We start from the raw sequence: 24,820 nt of genomic DNA, 5'->3' as shown, positions 1-24,820 counted from the left end.
GCACTGCATTCAGATGAGAATAAACTATAGCGCGCTGGTACCGCCAACACACAAGTTCACATATGGTCTTGCAGAACGGTTACTTTCGCAAAATCATTGAATGTAATAATTTGCTTCCATCACTAGTTCATATTAAAGACCCTGCCTTTTTTTAAATATACGCTAAATAACTCGGTAAGCTGTTCCTGAATGACGTCATTGCTCTTCACTCTCTTATTGTACTCAGCCCCATTTACCTGCCTTTATTTATCAATTCGTTGTGTATCACTGCTCCATTTATGTTTCGAGTTTTCTTTCTATTAGTGCATACAAGTTTCATACATTTAGTTTGGTTACGTTAGCCAAAGCCCTTCAAATTCTACTTCTGGTATTATTCTATGCCTTTTTCTATTTGCTCTTTCTTATATGTTTTGTTCGCCCTTCCCCTCTATAGCGTATTTCTACCCCCCCCCCCTTTTTTTTTTTTTTACGCAAGCTTACCATAAGGCATATTATAGAAATTTGCGTAAATTATTTTCCGTGAGGAACCGGAGTAGGCTCCCGCTCTTATCGTTGTCGGTGAGCCTACCCTAAGTGTACTGTAAATAAATAAACAAGTAAATAAATAAACACGAACGCATTGCTTGGATTCCATCAAAACGCGACCAGGATCGAAAGCGGGTCTATCGGCTCAGTAGAAGAGCGCGCCAACAGCTTAGTCACCAGGGAGGTTCAGGAAAGAAACAGTTTTAAAGTTCATAATCCCGACGACCGGGAGGTCGTCTGCACATGCCGCGGATGCGATAACAACGGCGATTAATGGCGCAACTGGACAGCCGAGCGCACGCTGCAGAAAGGAAGAAATATTCATATTCGGGGGCGAAAAAAAAATGAAAGTAATATCTGCTGCCCGTCCAACCACTGTTCACTATGGGTGCCAATGCTCAGCAGGCTCCACGGCTCAAGCCCGCGCCACCGAGGGCAATTTCGTAGCACCCAGTGAAAAGGGCAACAGCAAGCGCTCCTCATAATAGCCACCCCAAACACGCCTGCCGCTTTTCGAACGAAGTAATTTGCTTAATGAGCAGCGGACACCACACAAGAGAGGGTAAACACGCGTCCCTCTCGCCGTGTCCGACGTTCCGGGAAAATCAGAGCATAATAAACAAGTGAGAAAAAAAGAAATTAAACGCCGAGAACAAACAGCAAAGACGGCCGCATCCGAGTACGGGTCACGTTTACATAGCCTTCCTGAATTAAATAAAGAATAAGAAGCGCAGCCTGGACTTCTGCCGCCACGCGTTTTACGTGCAGCGGAGGGCTTCGTAGGGGACACCCGAAACGCATGCGTCACTTCCAGCGCCGCCTCATTTTTCCCATTACGTAGGAGTGACCTGGGCTGGGTACACGCCCAACCTGAAGCCGCTTGGTTACTTGGAGCGACAGCGATATCTTCGCGCGAGCGGAGACTCGAGAGCGGGAAGCAGGGCGAAACTAGGCGAAACTAAAGCCCCTGCGAAACGTGCGAGTGGCTCCAGCCATTGGCCTAGCTTGAAACTACATCACTCCCGGCATTCTGAGCTTAAACAAGCATTGTTTCTAAACGATGGCCCGCAACTCATTTACCCTACTGCTGCGCGGTGGTGAGGCGGATTGTACGTTAACAAGAATGTGTGAGATATCCGAGGCATTAGTTAAGGAATCGGTAACCAAGCAAGCTGAAACCACATGAACGCTAATGAGAAGCCACAGGGCAGCTATCAACGCTAGCGCGTCATAAGGCGTAGCTCTCCCATAGTTTTAGAGCAGTAGCATCGCCGAAGCTGTGATTCGGCTGAGATGGAAGAGCGTTTGGCTAACTAAACCGAGCTATGGCTTGTGAAAGCAGGGGTCCAACCGCAAGTTAAACGCTGCGTTTTTAATCTTCATCTTGACGTCTTCCAAAACTCGCTTTCCCCGTTTATGTTTAAAGCTCTTTGCACACTGAGCAGTCCTTTGCTTATTACGAGTAAATTTCCTTTTCTTGCATAGCAGCTTTACTTACTTTAGGCATGCTGTCCAGTTTAAGTTTGTTTTCAATTCTCACGACCCTTGTATGTGTTTGCATTTATATATATATATATATATATATATATATATATATATATATATATATATATATAGTCGTACATTTGCGTCTCACTGTTAGTATCTAGTTTCTTGATTGCATTTTTGCGGCGTATAATTGACCATATAACACTGATAGTTCGTTCTGAGTTTACATTCCTTTGTGTTTTTTTTTTTTTTTTTTTCCTTCTTCATATTACGTATATGCGTGAATCGTGCTTTTTGGGGGATTTCACTCTGCATGAACCACTTTCTTTTTAAATCCTCTCTGTGTTATTTATTTTTGGTTATGCCGAGTGTGTGTTTTCTTATAAGTGCAGCATCTGCACTTGGCAGTGTAGCATGGTTGTTGCTGCGCATATTAAATAAACAATTATTAATTTATTTATTGACTGATCATCATCATCATCATCATCATGATTATTATTACTTACCAGCATCCCGTTTTGCAGATAAACTAGGCGGCGCAATGATAGGATAATCAGCGCGCGGTGGACATGCAGTGGGGAGAGAGAGAGAGAGAGAGAGAGAGAGAGAGAGAGAGAGAGAGGAGGCTTAATGACGGGAAAGGTGGAGAGGTCAGCCAGCCGAATGAAGTGAACGAGAGACGTGCCTCGGACTTGTTGGAAAGAAGGGAAAGGAAGGGGCAGCGAGTGACCGGTATCACGGGCAACAAGCGTGTCGCGTCTCAGTGACAACCAGGCTGCCAGCCACGTGGGACCTCCGCTGCTGCTTGCAATCCTTGCGGCGGGATTAGCGCGCGTAACGATGACGACAGCGCGGCGGGGGCGGCGCCCAACGATCGCTACTGCATGACAACAACCCAGCTGGGTCGTGCGAGCGCGGTGCGGCGTAAGTGCGGCCTCTGCTCCGGTGTCGGCAGCCACGGGTGGTGCCGAGCGATCGATAAAAACAGCTCTGGCCCTTCCCTCTGCCTCACACTCCTCGTCCAGCTGGCAAGAAATGGCCGCCCAGCTGCTCTTCCGAAAGGGAAGGAGGGAGCTGGAAGCAGTTTCTTTCCAGAATGGAGAGAAAAAGATAGGCAGGACCGGTCTGTTTTTGAAAACAGCTTCCGTGAACGAGAGTGGCGGCGGTCGATCATAAAGCGTCATTATTGCACACTGGTTATTGTGTAGCTCGCTGGTAGTGAGACATACGGATGGGTCATCAGCCTCTCTCCGATTCTTGCGGCATTTAGCTGCCTGCTTTTCATCTGCTGGCAGAGGACTAGCTACTGTTTCTCGGTCTTATTTACAGTGAAAGCTGATTATAAAGAAGCCATCCCGCGCTGATGTTGATGACCGAAGCGTAGACCATGAACACTCGGTAACTTGAAGGTCACCAAAGACCAGTAAGTCACCGTACACCCGTTGTGATAGTCCAGGTTGCCACAACGCCTGTAGACTGTACTGTAGGTGTTATTGCTTTGGGCAAAAAGCAGCGAGCAGTGTCGTGACGGCCTTCTCTGAATCCAGTGCGTGACGCCGAAGAGCGCAAACAATTGCCTCTTTTTCTTTTTCTTCCCATGGGCAGAGGCGGCAAAACAAAGCGTTATTTTATTTAATTATATAACGGTACTGCGGAGTCGCCCGACTACAAGCAGTGGTGGACACACCCACCCACTCACTCACCCACCCACCCACCCACACACACACACACACACACACACACACACACACACACACACACACACACACACACACACACACACACACACACACACACACACACACACACACACACACACACACACACACGCACACACACACACACACACACACACACACACACAAGTTACATTCTAGGCACTGACATCAGGAAAAAATTGGCAGTGGTTTAGCTTGGTTAAGCCTGGTAATTGCGAAAGCAATAGCTATGGCTACGCCTAGGTTCAGCTGGTGGTGTAGCTGGTTGTGGTGCTTGTGGTTATGCTTATGGTTATGCAGTGATTCACTCTGGCCACGGCATATGGTTCAACTATTGTTTATCGCGGGATGCTACCTGGTTATTCTATGTATGACTAGTAGCGAGGCAAGGAGTACCGTGGCTGCAACGATATACTTGGTTGTGGGTGAGGTTAAGGCAGAATGTACAACTGCCGCTCCAGCCCCGGCTGCAACGGCATTCTTTACGCCAGCAGAAATGAAAGCATCCCTGGAGACTGCGTTGGTTCCACCTGCCGCTAGGCCACCTCCTATAGTATCCAACGTTGCACCCCCGGCGCTAGCTGCGGTAGGAGCGGGAGTTAGGCCGCGGTTGGTAGCTACCGCCTCGCGAGTTGACGGCGCGAGTTGGGGCCCCTGTTTTTGCGCAGCTGTGCTTGGCGGCGCGCCAAAGGTCACGCTAAAGGTCAATGGTAGCTACCGCCTCGCTACGCGAAGGGCTGAAAAGTGAAAGTAGTGTTGCTTTCGCAATAAAATGAGACATAATACAAGCACAATACAACGATCACCCGCGCAATCTCCCAAACTGGCAACAAACATCTCCACATTGGGATGCCTACTGCAGAATTCAAATTTTGTTCCAGTTGCTAAGCGTTATAGTAGAAAATGGATACTCGATATTCTTCACTAATTTGTCCTCGCGGTAAATAGGAAAGAATAAAATTGATAACCTCTGTTATGCTATCTGTTCATTTATATCTGTTCCAAATATACCAGGCTGCGATCATTTGTACTAGCATAAGTTTTACAATACACCTTCTTGTCTTAGTTGTGCTAGACAAGTGCGTGTTCGAGAAAAGGCTACACCAGAACCTACAATCAAGTGCACACGCATTGACGTTTTCGGCAATTTACGCCGCTAACACCAGATGGACTTGAGAGCAATCGCGTGAATAGTCTCAATATGGGCATCTCAGGTCAAGTTATCGTTAGAGAATAAAAACCAGCCAAGGGACGAGGACGAAGAAAGACGATGTACACACGGAAGCTGGTTTTTATTCTCTGACTATGTACCAACTGACCCAGATTTCAACCCTCCTTCAAGTTATCGTTGATTTTTAACCCCAGATGTTTCGCAACTGATAATTCTCTGAGACACGTGGAGTTCACGTTATAAATGTTAGGCTGAATGTTGACAATTCTGGGATCTCCCTCATCCCCTTCCTTCCTCGTGGTGATCTAGGAACCTAGCCAGTCAGGCACGTGCCTATACTTTCCTGTTCGATGCGGAACAAGCGCTGCCGACTACGGATTCGGAGGCCTCAATAAAGGGGAAATCACGGACGGCCCTGGCGCCCATCCGATGTAGGCGCGAGTGGCGGGAAGCGTTTCGCCGCCATAGAAAAACAACGGCTGCAGAAAAACCGCGGAAAAAAAAACAACAACAAAACAAATAAAGCGGGCCAGCACCCGGCGAAATGCGCGGATCTCATCGCAGTGACTCCGCGGCAATCACTATCAGACGACGATAGGGCGACAAGGACGTACGAGCACTGGGAAGCGCGAAGGCGGGGTCGGCGTTGGGGGGGGGGGGGGGGGGGGGGGGGAAGAAGTCGGCCCCTAAAGCAAACAAAAGCAAGTAATCGAAAAAGGGAGGTATGGCGCGTGCTCGCCTTTCCGGACGCGGCCAGACGAGGCGCAGACACAGCCGTCAGGGTCGCGAGGCACGAAGACGCGCCGGCTTTGCAAAAACAAGCCGTCCGCCGGCGCCGGAAACGCGCTGCAGGCCCTCGTCCAAAGGCACAGAAAACAATGAAGAGAGGTCGCGCGCAGTGCAAGCGTTGACTCACCCCTTCGCGATTCGCAGGCGCCGCGGAACGGGCTGTCAAGCCAGCAACGGCTGCGAGAAGGCCGCGCTCCGAAAGATCGAAAGGACGCGCTCCCGCCATTAGCGCCCAGAATTCACAGCTCGCCGCGGTCGTTTTCTCCCCGTTTTTAACGAGCGCGCGTCAGAACGAGGCGCCGCAAATTTCGGGAGCATACCGCATAAATGAACGCGTTGGCCATGCGCGCCAACGCGATTAGCACTCTCGGAGCTGTACACTCAGCTCGCGTCGTCGCTCTCAACGCAACAGAGTACATGAAGGCTACGACTGCTGACACAAGATCATAGAAGACTATCCATACTAACGCGCACCTTTTAAAGGCTGCCGCTTCCTCTTGCGGGCACCTAAAAAAGCTTTTCCCGCAAAGCTAGGATGCGTGTTCGCTTGTTCCAGTATGACGGTCTCGCCTGAGATGCCTTATGTCGCCACGTGCCGTTACCCGTGCTTCCGCATCGTAAAATGTAGCGCCCTAATCGCACCGCGTATTTCGCGCACATTGCTCAACACACCACTTGACAAGTGCCGCGTCGGCGTCCTTGGGCGACCGCCCTGGAAACGTCTTTTTCCGCAGCTCTACTCTGCCTTTACGACTTTTCCCGGGGCATATATCACCAGCCGAGCTTGATTCGCAGGCGCGCCCGCAAGCAGGCTTCATGCACGCACGCGAGCAGTGGGTGTAACTGTTCTGTTTGGACTGGTTTGTTTTGCCAGGGACAATTTTCATGACGATTCCGTTGGGTTTTGCGATTGGACGACTCGCGCGACAGGTACCGCACCCATTTCCTTTCACATTTTTTTCTCCTCCGCGTGCCTTTGGCATTTGCTTTCGTCGCGGGTTTTCGCTACAGGAGATCCCCAGGTTGAGGTTCACTCGCTAACTTCGAATTAAGTCGTTCTCGGGCGCTGTCATCCAACGGTTCATCCGAGAAATGATTTCTTCAGAAGTATATACTTTGTGTGTGAGTGTGTGTGAGTGAGTGAGTGAGTGAGTGAGTGAGTGAGTGAGTGAGTGAGTGTGTGTGTGTGTGTGTGTGTGTGTGTGCGTGCGTGTGTGTGTGTGTGTGTGTGTGCGTGCGTGCGTGCGTGTGTGTGTGTGTGTGTGTGTGTGTGTGTGTGTGTGTGTGTGTGTGTGTGTGTGTGTGTGTGTGTGTGTGTGTGTGTGTGTGTGTGTGTGTGTGTGTGTGTGTGTGTGTGTGTGTGTGTGTGTGTGTGTGTGTGTGTGTAATTTTCAATACAGTTATAGCATAGCGCGATTCGCTGCCGCGGCTCCACTGTGTATGCTCAGGCCGCCTTGAAGGCGCTAGATAGCGCTACGTGCTGTACAGCAGCGCACACGTCGGGAGCAGTACTCACTGCCGGCGCGGGCACATGTTACGGCACGCTGTAGCGGAACGCGCTATGCTTAGAACTTTCTACTGCGTAATAAGAAAATTTCATCCCGATGCATACACAGTCGGTCATCTCAGGAAGTGGAAAACGCATTAACGAAAAAAAAATGACTCCCAGTGTAAATGTGGCATCCCTTGAGTAGAAACAACGCGGAACTTGAGGAGTAAAGTTGTACAGAGCTCCAAATGAAGCATCGGATTCTTTGAAATACCCACTGAACGAACGAAATTTGCTGAGTGGAGATATATACCACAACAGACCGGAGACGATAAATCCCCGCCTCCAGAAGGTCCACGCAAGCGTCGCAGTCTCAGCCCACTGTCAACGCCGAAGCCGCGGCTCTTGCACCGAATGCCGGGAGCCGGCGGTGAGCGCCGTCGCCAGGGAGCCAGCCGCGCTCATCGATCGGCGCTGTCGCTGCGCAGGAATGCTGCTCAAGAGCTCGGCGGCGTTACGACACAATGCGTGAACAAAATGAAACGGTGTGCGCCGAAACGACTCCCCGGCCTCCTTTCCTGGAGCGCGACAAAAGAGAAAATCTTCTCAGTCGAGTCGACTCCCCCCCCCCCCCCCCCTCCGTTTACTCCGTGCGCACCGCACTCGTTGCCACGCGCCAGTCGCCCTGCGCAAGCGTGTCCTCCGAGAGTTTTCGCCACCCTTCTTGCATTTCATATCTCGTTTTCTTTACGTTTTATTTAGGGGGGAAAGGGGGGGGCTGATGACGACCGCTTTAGAAAAAGCGAATGAGCGTGGTCGTAAACGACGTTTTCAAAGGGAGGGAAAAAAGAAAGTCGTTACTGGGTTAGGGGAGGAGATGAGCAGCGGCGGTACAAATCAGACACGTAAAAAGCGCGCTCTGTACAGAAACAAACACGCGCAGGAAGAAAGTTCTACACGACGACGATAGAATGAGGGGGGAGTCTCTCTGAAGGGGCTGATTAGATTGAGCGCGCGTGCGAAGGAGACATTCGCTTCACGGAGCAAGTTCAAAAGAGAGAGCGGCGAGAGGGAGATAGGTGATCGCAGGAAAAAAAGAGGGGCTGCGGCGTCGTGAAAGGCAGATCAGGCTATTGTCCGCGTCGGCGATGACATAACTGCGATGCGCGAAAGCAAAGCCAGTTAGAAGGACTACGTCGCGCTGAGCCGGCGGCCCGTGTCGAGGCTCGGCGCACGAATCACTGAATGCGACTACCGCGCGAGTGAGTGCTCGACCTAGCTCCGATGCAGAGTGCGAAGCGTGCACAATCCCGCTCGCCAGTCACCCAACCACTCCCTCTGACCCCGGGCGGGGTGTGCGTCGGGCTCAAACAATGGGCCCGGGGCACAAGCAGGCGCCCCATTTTCGCGCGCCCTCTCCTCTCCTGTATCCTCTTCCGTCGCTGCATGGCCTCGCGTCGGAGCGGAACGAACTCCGAGGCCCCGTTGGCGGCATCTCCGGCTCCACTGCACGGGCGGCTTTAATGACGACAGCGGAGTGACTTTCGCTTTTGTAGCAAAAAGAAAAAAAGAAAACTGCATTTCATCATCGGACGTCGCCACGGGTCGTTGCTTCAAATCAGGACGATGTGATTGCGTCCAGAAGCATGCGATTATCATATAATGGTGCCAAGAAGAGATAGCTGCAGAAACGCGCTGGCATTGTATGAAGCACTTTCATGTTCCCTTCAGGCCCAGACTTTTGAAGCCGAGCCGAACGCATCTGAGCAAAAATCTTGGTAAACAAAAAAGTAAGTGACGCCGCTCTTTTCTCAACCTGCCGTCAATTTGCAGGAAGGGGGGGGGGGGGGGGGGGTCGTTACAGTATTTCCGTCCTTTATGGCGACTGGTCTGTGCCCCGCGTGGCAAGGACGACTGAAGTACGGGCCTTAACCTTCGGCAGCTGCGGAACTGTGAAGCAAACTGGCACGTACTAAACAAACTCTCGACACAAGAAAGTCGCTCAACAATACGCGTTGGAGAGCCGGAGCACGAAGAAATCTCGGCGAAGCTGGCAAAGTTATGCGATTTTCATTAGCGAGCGGGTTAACTTTCACGTGGGTGACGACTAGGGTGCCTCGATGTAGCGCGCCGCAGCGGCGCTGGTATCGAGGCACCCTAGTGACGACCGCGCACACCTGTCACCTACCGGCCATCCATCGCGCGAAGTTTTCTGCCAACACCGACGCTTTCCGTTCCGTGTCCGCAGTGCCTGCACAACAGAAGGTAATGCAAGTGCCGCATACGACCAACTCCGGCAGATGTCTAAAGAGATCCGTTGAAGACCGCCCTAATAATGGGGCTACAGAGTAGTAACACCGGGGAGAGCAGCTACCTGCCTCAGCACCACCACTTGAGGCTCCCTCCGTCCGAGGGCAAGCCGAGAGAAAGTGGGAAGGTCACGGCGGCATGAATGGAGCGGTCACTGCCGTAACGCACCGGCGCCACTCACCACGGAGACTACCGCTATAACGCGGAAGAGGCTTGCGGCAGTTTATGGCCGCCTCTCGCAGGTTACGCGAAGATGGAGAAACGGATAAAAAGCTACAAAAGAAAACATCTCTTCCCTCTCGCAAGTCCCTCGGAGCCGACTTCCGAGAAAGAATATTTCACGCCTGCTCTGAATAAAAGTTTCTCGCTCTCACTTCCGCGACCTCCAATTAGCTCTTATCCTTGTCACACAGGCATCGAAAATACCTTTGAGAGCTGCAGGTTCTTATGTTCAAAAGCATATGATGCGTAACTAAAGGGTTGCGCCTTTCGCCCCTAAGGGCTTCGAAAAACATGGCACCAGCTTGATTATGAGAGAAGTGGTCGGTAGTATTTTACAGAGGAAACAATATTCGCCGAATTAAAAGTCAAACGAATGAAAATATAGTCCTCATTAGTTTTTAAATTTTCACCTCAGCCTCCTTTGCACAGCAGTGGGTGCTAACGATAAACGACCGTTTCACTTTTTAGCCGCAGGGCGTGGCTGCGTCGCGGCTCTTTGATGAAAATAAAAGGCTTTGCTGGAGAGGCCTCCGAAGAGTGACATTGACAGTATTTTTATTATTTGCAGCTCTGCTCAATTTTTATACGCAGAGGCTGTTCCTCATGCAGCCTCCTCAGCTTCGCATCAACGGACTAACCAAGTAAATTTCGTACCCCAATCCCGGCACCATGACTCTCACCAAAATCTGCTCACATTTCTCTTACCCTGGTACCCACTCTGATCAGGTTTTGAATTAACTTCAAATAAGACCGCAATGAATACTGCTCTGGAAGGTGCTACATGCATGCAGATAAATCGAGCCGCACAGACTTAGGTCTCGGCAAGTGCACATTTTAAAGCCGATTCACACCCCTGCAGGCAGAAGCTTTGTTCACCGTACCAACCATAGCCAATCTGCATCAGTCCCCATGAAAACGAATGCCAGTACCCTGCCGGTGACGACAACGAGCCAAGATGGTGGGACCGCGTCTAACGCGCACCGAATCGGTCATTTGCGGCGCATAGTTTCGCTCGCACTGCAGCCCGAACTCACTCCGCTTCCTTGCGCCCGGCCAAGAAAGAAAGCCTGCGCAAAAGCTAGCAGACGCTGCCGCAGCTGAAGTCATCAGCATAGCAGAGCACCAGATGGAATGGCCAGGACCGCGGAGAGGCCGTCGGCGAAAACGTCTGCGCACTGTTTTCCCTCGGTGCACAGATACGCAGCGAACGAACAGCCGGGAGCATCCGTCACGCCCAGCAGAGCGAGGCGAGACAGCGCGCGTTCAAACCGCCAAGGAAAGCGCCGTCCATTTGGGCCCAGCCCTCTTCCACACCCTTGGGCCCTTGGCGCTCAGGCAGAAGACGTGGCACCTCCTTGCCTTGGGAAACAACTCTGCCATTCTTGAAAAGCGCGCAGGACGACTCAAGAAAAGCAATGGCCGACGGCACAGACACGTGCATGCGCTGACAAAGGTGGACAACAATTCTTGGACTGATGTGTCATTCCCGCCCACAGCTGTAGAGACATGCCGACCCAAACAAGCGCCCGGGGACGCTGCTGGCTTCGCAGACTGCGAGCGAAGGTGAAACTAAGGCAGCCCTTTCGCAAAGCGGCCAAGTGCCTCGCTCAGGTGAGCCAGCCGGAGAGAGTGGAAGAAGCTGAAGAATAGAGCAGTGAGCCGAAAGGACAAAGGGAAGCCTATAGCTCCAGCAACGCTTCCATTGAAAGCAACAGGCGGCGGAGCGGAGGGTATAGAAGGGGCCCGGCGTGCTCGACGCGTGACACACGCACGCCAGCGTGGCCAAGAAAACCTGCGGGCTCGCTCCTCTTTACGCTAAGCGCGGCTGCGCAGGAGTAAAAAAAGAGCGAGAGAGAATAAAACAGATAAGCAAGAACTATCGGTTCAGGGGCGACCAAACTGCTTTCAGCGCCTGGCAAAAACTTCCGGCGTCCGACTTCTGTTTAGGACGGAGCTTGTTTGCTTTCTCAAGGAGGTGATGCGAAGAGGCTATGCAGCAACAAATTTCGCTGCTGTTCGCTACTTAGTGACGCTCGGTGGTGGAGCTGCTCCTTTTCTCGGCGAAGGTGATCAAGTAGCCGCCATTGCTCTACCGCAGCTTCACGGAAAGGCGCAAACGAACAGCTTTCCGCGACTATTCGCAGCCGGCTACATGTCAAAGCATTAAAGTAAAGAAAGAAAAAAAAAACGGAGAAAAAAAAAGGTTCTCCGCCACGCAGAAACAGCGCGCGCACAATGAAAACCGATTGTATGAATGCTTGCTCTGGGTGCCCATCATCTCTACTCCCCTGAAACGAGATCTGAGATGAAAGATCCTTTACGCGCGGGATTTTCTCCTCAAACAATAGTGAGCTTCGGCGGCAGCAGTAGGAGAAGGCGCGAGTACGACACCCTGCTTCTTGTTACGCACTCGTATGAATGACACGACGCTTCAGCCGTGCAATGCAAGCCCATCAATGAAAACTCGGTCGCACTCATGACTATCAACGCAGCAGCTGCTGCTTTGTGCAAAGAAAATCCAGAATGATTGCACTTACGTCAAGCGCGAATAAAAAAAAAATTACAAGGGTTCAACGCTGCTGAACCAAATATTAGGCGAAAGCATTAGCTGCGGGTGACCGAGCGTTCTTCTTCTCTTTTCCTTCTTCCTCAGCCGACATATAAAGCCATATGAACGTGCCTTAGTGGCCTACAGGGGTAACGTGAATTCCAGGGTCCTAGCAGGCTGATTCTGACATAACCATCCCATGCGAAACGAGAGACCCAAGTTGGCAGCTCCTGCCAGCCCACGTGGGGTGTGACGTCACAGCGTCACGTGAGTAAGACGTGGGAAGACGTGGCTACTAGCCGCGCTACGCTGAAGGCTCGAAACCTAGAGTAGTATTGCATTCGCAATAAAAAAAAAAATAAACAAAAAAAAAAAAAACAAGGGAAGAGACTGTATCGTGATAGGAAGTGGCACGGGCCGAGGCTCTTTATTTTTATTTACTTTTCTGCCTCAACATAACATATGTATCGTGATAGGACGCATATCCTGGTTTCCTTCTTAATTTTCTGATTTAGCTCCCAGTGTCCTCGCTGGATATTTCTGAGAGAGTCCCGTTTTCACAGACGCTGGCAGTATGGGCAGTATAGGCAGTGTGCGGTTACAAAGGTAGGCGGCGAAAAACGAAATAATGAGAGGCTCCAAACTCCACACGCGCCGCAGGCATGTCGATCACGAACAATGTTACGTCCCTGCTGTGGCATGAAGCGCATGATTTCGTAAGCTACCTACGCTTCATTTGCTGCGCGCATGTGCTCGTGAGAGTTAACGCCCCAGTTCATGCGAGGATCAAAGTGACCGTAGGCGGGCAATGGCGCACCAGCGCGTACGCTGCCTGCACGAAAAAATGCGCACGTTATTCAGCTCCCTTTGCGTACACGCGGAATCACCCGGCGAGAGGAGCAATTTACAGTAAGGACCTTTCCTTATGGTTGTACAGGGGTGAGAAACATGCAGCATGTGTAGTCTGGACGCCGCCACAATGCTGGTACCTTATACCCCCCCTGCCCTTCCGGAAGCGTTACTTGAACTACTTCCTGGAAAGAAAGCCGCTCTTTTTAAGGTTTTTATACCAACATGCCCCATACCCCTAATTTTGAAAGATACCGTGCTGTGCGATGTCAGCGCACGTTAAAGATCCCCAGGTGATCGAAATTACTCCGTAGCCCTCCACAACGGCTCCCCTTTCTCTCTTTCTAATTTCACTCCCACCTTCATCCCTTCCCTTACGGCGCGGTTCAGGTGTCCACAGAGTAAGTGTGACAGATGCTGCGCCTTTCCCTTCCTGTGAACCAATTATTATTATTATTGTTATTGAAAGATGCCGAAAAGAAAGGCAGCTCGCTTATTGCTTTCGTTTTTTATATACACTACGCCTCTTACGAATTCCCACAGTAATATCATGGTGTACTAAGTACGGTTTCGTGACATAAATCACGGCATTAATTTGATAAATTACTATCTTAGAGCTGAATTTTCAGTGCCTAAAACAATCGACCTTCGAGGAGTCATAGTGTGGGACAAATCACTATTAAGCTGAGTGCCTGCAGACATTCAGTCGCACCTTTTTGCAGTTCCATACTTTTGAAGAACTAGAGGAATACACACACAAAAAGAAAAATAATTAGTTTATTTTGTAAGAAAAAAATGTAATTCAACAATCCACGCCCATGGGCTACATCACCCCAGATACATTGAAACCTAGCTTCAAAGAGATTTGGTTGACATTTCATTAATTTCATATTGTTATTTCTGCCAAACAAACTTTCACATGCAACACCTGTTTTCCAAAAACGGCATGAACCGCTAGTTATATCGACCCTCGCTATATTAAATGATGTGGCAATGACAGGGCATACATAAAACGTCTCGACCTAATCCGAGCCTGTGTTTTTGTTCCTCAAAGGACAGCCAGCCGACGCTACAGCCGAGAACCAGTATAGGCTGATAGATCCTGTCAGAACGGCCGCCGAAGTAGACTAAGGACCCTACCCGTGCCGAGAGGCGACTGCTTATCTTCTCAATAGATGTATGTTTACTCTTCCGCCGTCCCTCCCTCTGAAGATGCTCGTAACGTACCGCAGTAACCTCCTGTCCTCAGAAACTTGTAAAAGATTCAGCTTTGTGTGCTCCAACTTCGCTTTTGGAAAGGTGACTTCGCCATTACTATACTATTCGTTTGCATATGCTAGAAAGTGAAGAAAGATAGCGCATGGCTACATAAAATAGATTGAAACCAGACAAAAAGAGCTGGTCTGTCCCGCACCGATGATATCCGGCAGTAGTGCATGATTACATACTTTAGGGCGGGTGAAGGTAAAAGAAATACTATTAATAAAGTTCACTGCCACGCCTATTAAAGCACGGCGGGCTTAAACCAACCAAGAATCTTGTAATGAAGAAAATTTGGTCGGATACATCTTAAGAAGGAAGCAGCAAATGCTCCTCAAAAAGAAGGCGTTCAGCCAGTGGCGTCGCCTGATTGTCATGACGTCGCGACTAATCCTTTAATCCGCGATTTATCCTCTTGCAGATGCCAGCCCCCTGTGATGTCACACTGTCAGGTGCAAGTGTTAATCATTAAGCCCGATTTCATAAGAACGGGTCGAAGACGGTGGCTGGAGGGCGTCAATTGAGCCGCTTCGTTCTCGGGGTTGCATACCACCCAGCGCACTGCAGCAGACCTCCTCTTCCTCATTTATTCCACGCACATCGCAGGCTCTCGAGACGGCTGTCTCGAGCCGGCGGCGCCTGATTAAAAATACCGCTCGGCGGACAACAATTACTGGATCCAGGCCCGGCTTCAACCCGTGATGAGATGCGCACTCCAATAAGGACCTCGACACGGCATGCTGGCTGCAACCGGATGTGCACGTACGCGCATTTAGCCGACTCTGTACTGGGCCTGTCACGTCCGATTGGCAAAGAACAAAGCAAGCTGACGGCCCCGCGCAGGCCCACGCACGCCGGCATGCCAGAAATCGGTCGTGTGAGCTGGCGAGCTCGCAAGGAGGGTCGCCACTCATCACTGTCAATCGACCGAGCAAGTCGACGCGTACGAGCCATGCAGTGAGGACCCTGCATGGACTCGGATACGACAGAGCATTCCTCCGGAGGACAACGCGGGGGACTGAGAACTGAGGTTTCATCCCGTTCTTTCCCGAAATGCAAAGGGGCACGTAATACCGAAGCGGTGCGTCATCCTCCCCCTACCCCAAAACCACCCCTCTTTATGCTGTTTTTTTTTTTTTCTTTTTCAGAACATGGGCCAACGAGATGCGTTGGCAGGCGCCAGCACACTGGTTTCGTTACGGCCTCGAGATAGCTCTGTCGCCTTGGATGACAGCGTCACGCGTTCTACCCCTGCTACACGCATGTCACACGCTCTGAGCATAGGCGTAATGGGAGCATATGCTTCAACGAAGAATATTCTTTAACGGACGTTAGCATTTATAGCGCCGTCCATTTGCACGTACTTCTTTTGTTTGTTTTAGGGTCAATTTTGTACGACACGGGGGGTATCGATAAATCGTGCGACGTGTGAATATCCGCGCGCTTCTGAGTTCTTGCTTCTGGTTTGGTTTGATTTAGAGGGTCTTAAAGTCCCAAAGCGACTCAGGCTATGAGAGACGCCGTAGTGGAGGGCTCAGGAAATTTCTATCACCTAGAGATGGGTAGGTAGGGCACTGTACCCAAGGATGGGGGATCGAATCCCGGCCGCGACGGCCCCTTTTCGATGGAGGCTAAAAGCAAGGCGCTCGTGTGCTGCGCGATGTCAGTGCACAATATATTTCTTCTATTCGTCGAGGTATGCCAGATACATATTGATTCGTCGAATGACATACGAGCAACGTTCTACGTGTAAGTCAGGCAGCTGTGCCACGAAAAAGCGAAATGGAATCGGTAGTATGCCCTTCAACCTCGCGAGGGTGTTCATGGTAAGAGTCAGGTGAACACCGTAAAAAAGAGATGCCCTCGAAATGACAAGGTAATTCACAACGTGAAGCTAATGCTCGCAGCATTAAAGAGACACCCGGGACATCTCGAAGCGACTTTTGTTTTTGAAAAAAGTTGCTTTTCTGGCCCTTTGAGGTCTTATTTTTATCTTTTGGGCGGACTGAAAACCGAGAAGAAATGCATTTACACACTTTCCCGCCACTACATTCAAACTCGTGACGTCTACGCCGAAAAGGACTCCGTGATCATTACTTTAATGGTGACATAGCCCAGGCTCTGAGATCCGTGCCCAAAATGAAGCACCGCAGTTTACCTTCAAAGTCGGCCGATGATGGCAACACCAGTTTCTCACGTTTCTTCTTCTTCTTCTTTTTTTTTTTTTTGCGTTTTCCAGTTTACAAGCGTCGTTATTGTATGGATGCGGCAATCTGTCGATGCAACCCAGCGCAAACTCGTCCTTAGTGTTCACTCATAAGTGAAGTTGAAAGGGGACGCGGTCATCGTCAATAATCATTGCAGTTCTTCGCCTCCATCGACGTCTCAACTGTCCTTACGCCCACCGACTGACGCGATCCTATAGTCATAGCAAGAAAATGAGGTACGCAGATACTCCTCTGCCTGCATCTACATACAGCACACAATTCGATCCACAGTTCGGCTACTGACACCAGAGGAAAGAGTCAAACCAAGGTTAACTCGGTCTCGGAGCCCCCGACTCTCGCGACCCCGTGGTTCACAACCCGCCAGATCGCAGCCGCCGATACTGCGCCATTCTTGAGATGGTGCCAGGCCAGGTGAGGAGAACATACCCTGCCAAGCCAGCCAAGATTTCTCACTGACGAATCAAATTCCTCGACGACGTCCACGTTCGCCTCGTCCAAATCTATTCCACACAAAAGCCCCAGAGTGACGTATCCAGGACGCGCAACGGAGAGGATCCTGTGGCCATATAATTATGCGCTCGGGTCTTTTAGGGCGAACTTGTGACCATATAGTTATGCGCTCGGGTCTTTTAAGCGGGCGGTCGGCGTCACCATTGCATGGACACAATTTCTGCAAAAATCGTGCCACGCTCTGCTCCAGGACCGGAGCTCTGGCAACCTTCCACCTCGACAGCGCTGCCACTGTCGAAGCACGCAAGAACCAAAGACGTGCGTCTGGTCGCAGCGCCAGCAGCGCTAACGCCAGCGGCGCTCGCCAGACGGGTGCGCAGCCCGTTCACGAAGGTTGTTTACCCGGCCAGCCCAAAGTCATTGTCTCGAGGCGCGCCATCGCCGCCGCCGGCGCAGCGCTCGGGGCGAGGTCGCCGGCTGAGAGTGGGTCGCGCCGCAAAACAAATCCAAGGCGACTGCCGGCGCTGGAAGTCGGTCCGCGAGCCTACCGAGGAGAGAAAATGGCCGCCTCCCCCTTTTCGGGCTCTCTTCCGCGAACGGCCCGGGGCGGCATCCACGCAACTCAGCGCGCACGCTATTTCCGTCGCCGCTCGGAGGCTGCAGCTCAGCGCGCGAACGACGGACCCGTTTTTCGGCGCCGCCATTAGAGTAGTACACCCATTCTCCTCCTCGACTCTGGCTGGGGCTCCCGAAACTGTGACGAAGACCGCCAAGCGTGTGGCTATCGGAACTCGAGCGATCATTCGACTTGATCGGAAGTCTCGCACTACTTCAGATAGATTACCCGTAGACTGGTCCGTTCCTGCTGGGAACCTGTGTGGAGGAACAGTGAACTTCGCTACAATGAAAGATATATATATATATATATATATATATATATATATATATATATATATATATATATATATATATATATATATATATATATATATATATATATAGCTGGTCCGAGGCTATGAAGGTCCGCCGTAAGGGAGTAAGGCACGAATAGCGAGACATGCCCATTGAATTGCAACGGGGCACGTGGAAAGGGGGGCTCGGGGCGATTGGGGAACACACGGGGAGGAAAGAAGACAGGGAGATAACGCGAAATATCGCCTTAATACCAGTCAAAGGCTCAAAGCTCCTCCATAATTCCGGAACTCAACAGCACAGGTCATAATGGAACAGCGAATCTGTCTTCATCCTCTGAAAGAGCGAGTAACCATGGGACACAGCCTATATAGAGAGAGGACCGGAAGAGGCGGCGAAGTGCGCTTTTAAGCTGTCGCCAAGTTCAGCTTGGCTGCACCGACATGCGCACAAGTACCAGTCAGGATTCCCAAAGCAACCGTCACCCAGCCTCCGAATAAACCAAATCGCAGCGTTTTGCTCGTTATAAATCTCGTTTATAGAGTACGGATACATGCTCACACAACAGACATGTGAGGGCTTTACGACGAAAAACGCTTTTTTTAAGCGTGAACCCTTTAATATCTTTTTAAAAATTTTTAGAAACACCGCGAGAATTTTCAAGATTAGTTCTTCCCTCACTTCTCGTTCCCGAAACCTGGCTTCAAGTACCGAAAACTGCGCCTATAAACGCTGCCGTCGTTAAAAGCCGGTGTATGCTTCCTTCGGTCGTTACCAGAGAAATACTTCGAGGCAAGGAACTGCGGGCGTGCCGCGCAGTGCAAACCGCTTATGTAAAGTCTGCCGTCCCAATTTCGCAAGAGAACGTTGGCCTTGATGAGCGCTGCCATTCGCTACCTGGCTGAGTGCCCTGCGTCTACAAGCTAACGCGCGCCTCTTCGCGAATGTCGAGTCGTTATCCTCCCGACAAACCATTATTCAGCGTGTCCGGGACGAGACAAATTATGCCAGCGAGTCGGGGCCAGTAGGCGCGCGTTCATCGGACAGGCGAGTACGTGGGAACAATAAAAAAGTAGACCTAGGTAAAGACGAATAGGAGCAGGCAGATAAAGGCCAGCAACGACTCCTGTTTGGCACCTACGCTGGTGCTTTGTTCCAAAGAAAAACGGGACGAGCAACGCCAATGACGTCATCGTCTAACTGCGAACTATAGGGAAGGAGCGCAGGAAGCGTCGTCACGTCAGCGTAACAGCGGGCCCTGGAATTGTGATGGATCCTCCAAATCGACTACAGCGAGGGCGCCGGAAGTCTCGAAAAAGAAAAGAGAAATGAAGCGATGATAAAGCTAGACTTCAGCTCCATGCCCGTTTACCTTGTAATGTGTCGGCGAGGAGAATAGCAGCGGTGAAGGCGACGCAAGAAAACAGCGGTTTGCTCCATTGTCATGGCCTAAACGCGTCTTGAGGTGTTTAACTGTAGCAAACGAGCTCCACTTGTATAATGAAGTATCGACAAGTCTTACCGCAAATAAAGCATAGCCCCTACATCCTTCAGGAACACTAAGTACAATCTCGGGTAAAAAGGACAGTTAACGTTTTCTGTTTTACTGACTTGCTTAATAAATGGAAAGGAACCGGCAATGTGAAATGCAAGGGAAACGGCGGTGACCAGTTTCCCGCATGCACTCCGCAATGCAACGCGATACTGTTACGGCGCAAATGGGATTTGGTTTTCCTTCCATGGTTCAACTTTCTAGCACTTCTGAGGGCTCCTGGACTAAAGGGCCCACCTGGGAGAGTAGGACTGAATTTGCCATGGAATGAAGTATTGTCCCTTCTCCCCCTCCACCTCATATGGCACCCATCGCCGCCGAATTCCCTCCACGCTGTCTCCACAATGTCCGAATCCCGCATGATAGCTGGCTGTCGAGCGAGGCCGGCGGCACCACAGCGGCTGACGCAGCGCGCCAGCAACATCGAGCCGTCGTAGCCGACGCTGCACGCTTGCTGGCGTGCCGGTCCGCTGTGGTCCTGCTGTTCCGGGAGCTCTCACGCTTACGCCAGACGCTGGTTTCCTGGGGCCTCGCTTCGTCACAGGACCATCACGCGGGACAGAGCCTTTAAAAGGATGCGAACAAGAGAAAGACGCTTACGAAGCCTCACCCTTCGTGAGGCAGGGCTCGAACGTTTGGGTTAGCGAAGTGAATTTTTTAAGACTGAAGGAATGGAACGCTGTTGAGGACGTGTTCACTTAACAAGTTCTCGGAAACGGAAACAGCAAGCGATTTTCATCATCGAGATATCGGTCGCCGCGGGATGAAATCTTAATGATTTTATCGTGAAGCTGGGTCAGGCGAAATGCTCAAGGTGGCTTGAAGCTAAATTATCTGGTCACAAATGGACCAACGCTCACATGCTAATTCTCAAGGGTAGACCCGTACCACCGGCGCATTTTTCCTAATGTGCCTTGCCCTTCCACGAGTAAGAAGGTGAGTATATTCGGAAGCGGTGGACGCAGCTATAAATGGCAACCCGTGTCGTGTATCTTGCTGAAAGTCGAAATCGGCGCTACCACATTCCAAAGCTCGCTTGAGTTGAGATGACTTCCTCGCGTGCACCCTTAAAAATCTTGGCCATGTGTTTGCCACCGCCACCTGATGTCCCTTCCTGCGTAACTCGAATACCCGTTTGTGATGATGGACTGCGCAAACAACGCAATTCAATGATGTTTCGCTTTATGAGGTTGCACGTGCATGCGAAAGCACCGATCTAGACAAATTCGGTTTTTACATACCGCTGACGTCCTGCCGGATTAGTACCGCTATTTCACCTTCGGCACACTGTTTAAAAGTACGATTAGCACGGTGTCAGAATATTGTCTTAAGCGGATAATTCACCGAGACAAATAAGGATCCTCGAATTCACGCGACATATGGCTGCAGAAGCAGGAACTGCAGGGCATGAATTGTACATACGTGTAGGACATTTGGCACAGCTTTCCCAGGCCATGTTTTCATCAAAATGCGCCTCAACTTTTTGCTGCAACTAGTCCTAAGGCCATCGCAGGCGATTTCCGTTTGTTGCTTTGCCTTTTCTGTAATGCTTATTCGCAATTACTCTCTCGTGCCGCGCCCGTTTTAAATGGCGCTTTATTCGTACCCACACAAGCTTGTCCGATCTTACTATAAAACACAATAACGCAAACGTCATTTTACGTGCTCCCCCGCCGGGGTGGTGCAGTGGTAAGACGCTCGACTACTGTGCCGGAGTACCCGTGTTCGAACCCGACCGCGGCGGCTGCGTGTCGATGGAGGTGAAACGAAGAGGCGTCCGCGTGATGTGCGATGTCAGTGCACGTTAAAGGTTCCCAGGTGGTCGAAATTACTCCGTAGTCCTCCACTACGGCTCCTCTCACTCGTTCCACTTTCAATCCCACCTTCCTTCCTTTCCTTACGGCGCGGTTCAGGTGTCCACGGAAACAAGTGTGACTGCGCCTTTCCCTTCCTGTGAACCAATCATTATCATTATTTACGTGCTCAGAAAAGGCATGTGTACACCAACTCTCTATACAAAATTAGTAGTAAGAGGGTATGGATTTACTTCTAAATAGTTACTTCCATTTTAGTCCAACCGTGTGCATCTGTGCCATTTATGTATCATACATTGCACCGACTGAAATAGAAGCGTCGCCTGTGCCACCCGCGTTGCGTGCATAAAGGTTTTCCTAATGTCTTAATGCCGCTGAAGGTTGTGACCTCTCATCTGCAGGTTCCTGCCACTGGGCCATAGTGACATGATGCCACTGTGACACGAAGGAAAACATGGGGCGACCATAACTTACTATAATTTTACTCGCCATACCGTAATAATTCCTTAAACCCACTAATATTATTACTGCGATCATCAGAAAATCATATATCACGAACACCTGCGGGCGCCACGAGCGACCCGACCAGTCCATCGATACGGCACCTATAGCTTTCTCGCGGATAATGTTCTTCTACCGATGGTGTTAACACTGCAAGTTTAGGAGTGGTCTACACATTTCATACGTTTCTTGAGGCAGAGTATTTTTGCTCGGGTTACCAAAATATAGATGCAATATTTCTGTACCACTTGATCCATCAACGGAGGCACGTCGTAAATCAAGTTCACAGTCCTTGAAACGCAAGTGCACGTCTGTTAATTATTGATCAAAAACTGCAGTTATAGATTTAACTCCCAACTTCCTCCCTTCCCTTACGGCGCGGTTCAGGTGTCCACAGCCACAAGTGTGATACTGCGCCTTTCCCTTCCTGTGAACCAATTATTATTATTATTATTATTATTATTATTATTATTATTATTATTATTATTATTATTATTATTATTATTATTATATATGATACAGTGTTTCGCTAACATTTAATACAGACTTACAAAAATGCTATACCACCTCCAGTGCATCGCTTTGGAGGTTATTTTATCGGCCAGGTAGACGCGTGAGCTTTATCATACTTGTGAATAATAATCGCATCGAAAATTCTTACTTTCTATAAAGCTGCAAAGATCAATGCATAATGAATGAAATGATATGCCCAGCATACACATCCGGCTTCTTATTCGATCGTGCTGCACTTTTATATTAGCTAGGGCTATGGAGCCGCGCACTCCGACCCAATCACGATGTGCTATCGATCCCTCCTTTGTCCTCTCGTCTCCCTCCGGTCGACTGGCCCCGAGGAGAGACAAAGGGATCGAAGGGAAAGAGCGCTACCGACTCTAAGAGCGGCTCCTGACCTCGGCTCAAGTCCGAGGCAAGGAAGGAGGCAGGCGGAGGTACACGCGGCACGGTTGTGCTCAAGGAGGCTGCCTGCAGCCGGCGGCCAGTACACACACACACACACACACACACACACACACACACACACACACACACACACACACACACACACACACACACACACACACACACACACACACACACACACACACACACACACACACACACACACACACACACACACACACACACACACACACACACACACACACACACACACACACACACACACACACACACACACACACACACACACACACACACACACACACACACACACACACACACACACACACACACACATGAAAGCACGGCGCGCAAAAGGCCATGCTTCTTACTGAACATCTGTGCCACGGGGCTGCATGCTTGTATTTGATACCTGCTCGCCCGGTCAACAGTTACTTGGATTGTCACTGTGCAAATTGAAACGGTGGGGCCATGTCAATATCATGATAATGCAGTCATCCGACAAGCGAGAGCACAACAGTTGACGTTTTTCTCGACTCCACAGTCTCGACAGTTTAACATCTAAACCTAAGCCCAACCAAAGGAAAACCATACAAAGCGACGTTTTTACTCCGCCTAACCAAGTTTTAACGCGATTTGAAAATGGTTTCAGACGTTTGTTGGCGTGGGCGACGGGACAGCTTTCGGTGACAGACCGGTCGATAAAACCCTATCTGTCTCCAAGGGAACCAACCGCCCAAGTATGCTACGCGTGGCCAGGTGGACGTCATAAAACGCAACACCCTCTCTGGTCCTTTCAAAGCAGTGTGTTTGTTTTTCTATCCAGACAGGAGACGTAACAGCCACAGTAGGTACCAGCGACTGGGAAGATGGCCATATTTGTGTTGCCATTTACGGCAACATTTTATAGCAGATTTGATGTGCCTAGATATATATCTGACGAGGGAGCAAACGCTGCTCCATCTGGTGTTAGCCAATCATTTTCGGCAATGCAGGATGCAAGTGAACGACTGACAGGTCTAATTTATCTGGAGTTCTCAGTCGCTCTACGCCGCTGATGCTACCAGCTGATGGTGAGTGCCGTTAGTGGTGCTCCACTGGCGTTACCCTCCTCCTCGCCTCTCCTGCGGCAAGAGTGGGCTCAAGAGGCGAGGCCTAGCGAACGAGTTAAGGCATCCCAGCAGCGCGCCCTTAACATCATGCAGGTCGCTGCCCCGCTGTCCTCGTACTCGAAGCAACGAAACGCAACCCAGCAGCTGCGCGGCTGGGCGTGCCGGATTCGCATCCGGCCCTGACGGCTGCGGGGCGACCAGCGGCCAGGCCCTGCAGCCGCGCCAGCGTTCACTGCCTTAACGCATCTGCAACAACACACGCGGGCGGGCCGGCGCAGGAAGCCGACAACGGCGAGAGAAGGGCCGCGGAGGCAAATATCGATTTGGCCGGCGGCAATGCGTCCGCCGGCGGCAGCCGACGCAGGAAAAGGCCGCACGACATCTAGGCACCAGAAAAGTAAAACGCGGCAACCTTATATAACGGCGCGGCATATTGCTTTCGCGCCGTTCACTGCACGTGCCGGCTCCGGCTCGGCGGTTTTAAGCGCCAACAGTGTTCGTTCGCCGCGTTGAGCGCATCCCTCCACAGGGGGTGACACACTCTACGCTCGGTGTTTGCCTGTCATTTGCTACGTCCGCACGCCGCGCTAGCACGCATCGCGATCTGCGCATTGAAGCCAAGCGACGCAGCACTGCATAAAGTGGACACAAATGGGAGAAGCATACTTACAGAGACCGAAGCAGAAGGGGTGAAACTCGGGCGAAGTAAAAAAATATATACATATGTATATATTATATGCTAAGCTAGGAAATTGTGGAAAACTGCTTCTCCACCTCCAAACCGCTCCTCGCTGGGAGCACTCAACTAACAACAGTCTCTGTCCGCAGACGCACTCATCTCCGCCAGCTCTTGTAGAGCGATGCACGCGTCGTCACCGCCGCCACGCACAAACCGCCGGGTCGCCGGCTCCGCGTACGCCTTTCCTCGTTGCGCTAAAGATGGCGGCTGCCGCGCTGAAGC

General features: G+C 50.8%; 1 protein-coding gene across 1 annotated transcript in view; it reads right to left on the bottom strand.

The window, feature by feature from the left end:
• Positions 1 to 24,820, bottom strand: part of LOC146202295 (protein FAM13A) — a 107,552-nt gene extending 82,732 nt beyond the window's left edge. Inside the window, exon 1 of the mRNA XM_084588067.1 lies at positions 24,530 to 24,820. The gene's annotated coding sequence lies outside the window, so the exon portion shown is untranslated. The remainder of the gene's footprint in view (positions 1 to 24,529) is intronic.

This window comes from Amblyomma maculatum, chromosome 1 (genome assembly GCF_055883805.1).
Source record: "Amblyomma maculatum isolate TAMU_Amacu chromosome 1, ASM5588380v1, whole genome shotgun sequence".
NCBI lineage: Eukaryota > Metazoa > Arthropoda > Arachnida > Ixodida > Ixodidae > Amblyomma > Amblyomma maculatum.
The sequence above is the reverse complement of the archived record's forward strand: the minus strand, read 5'-3'. Positions and strand labels throughout refer to the sequence as shown.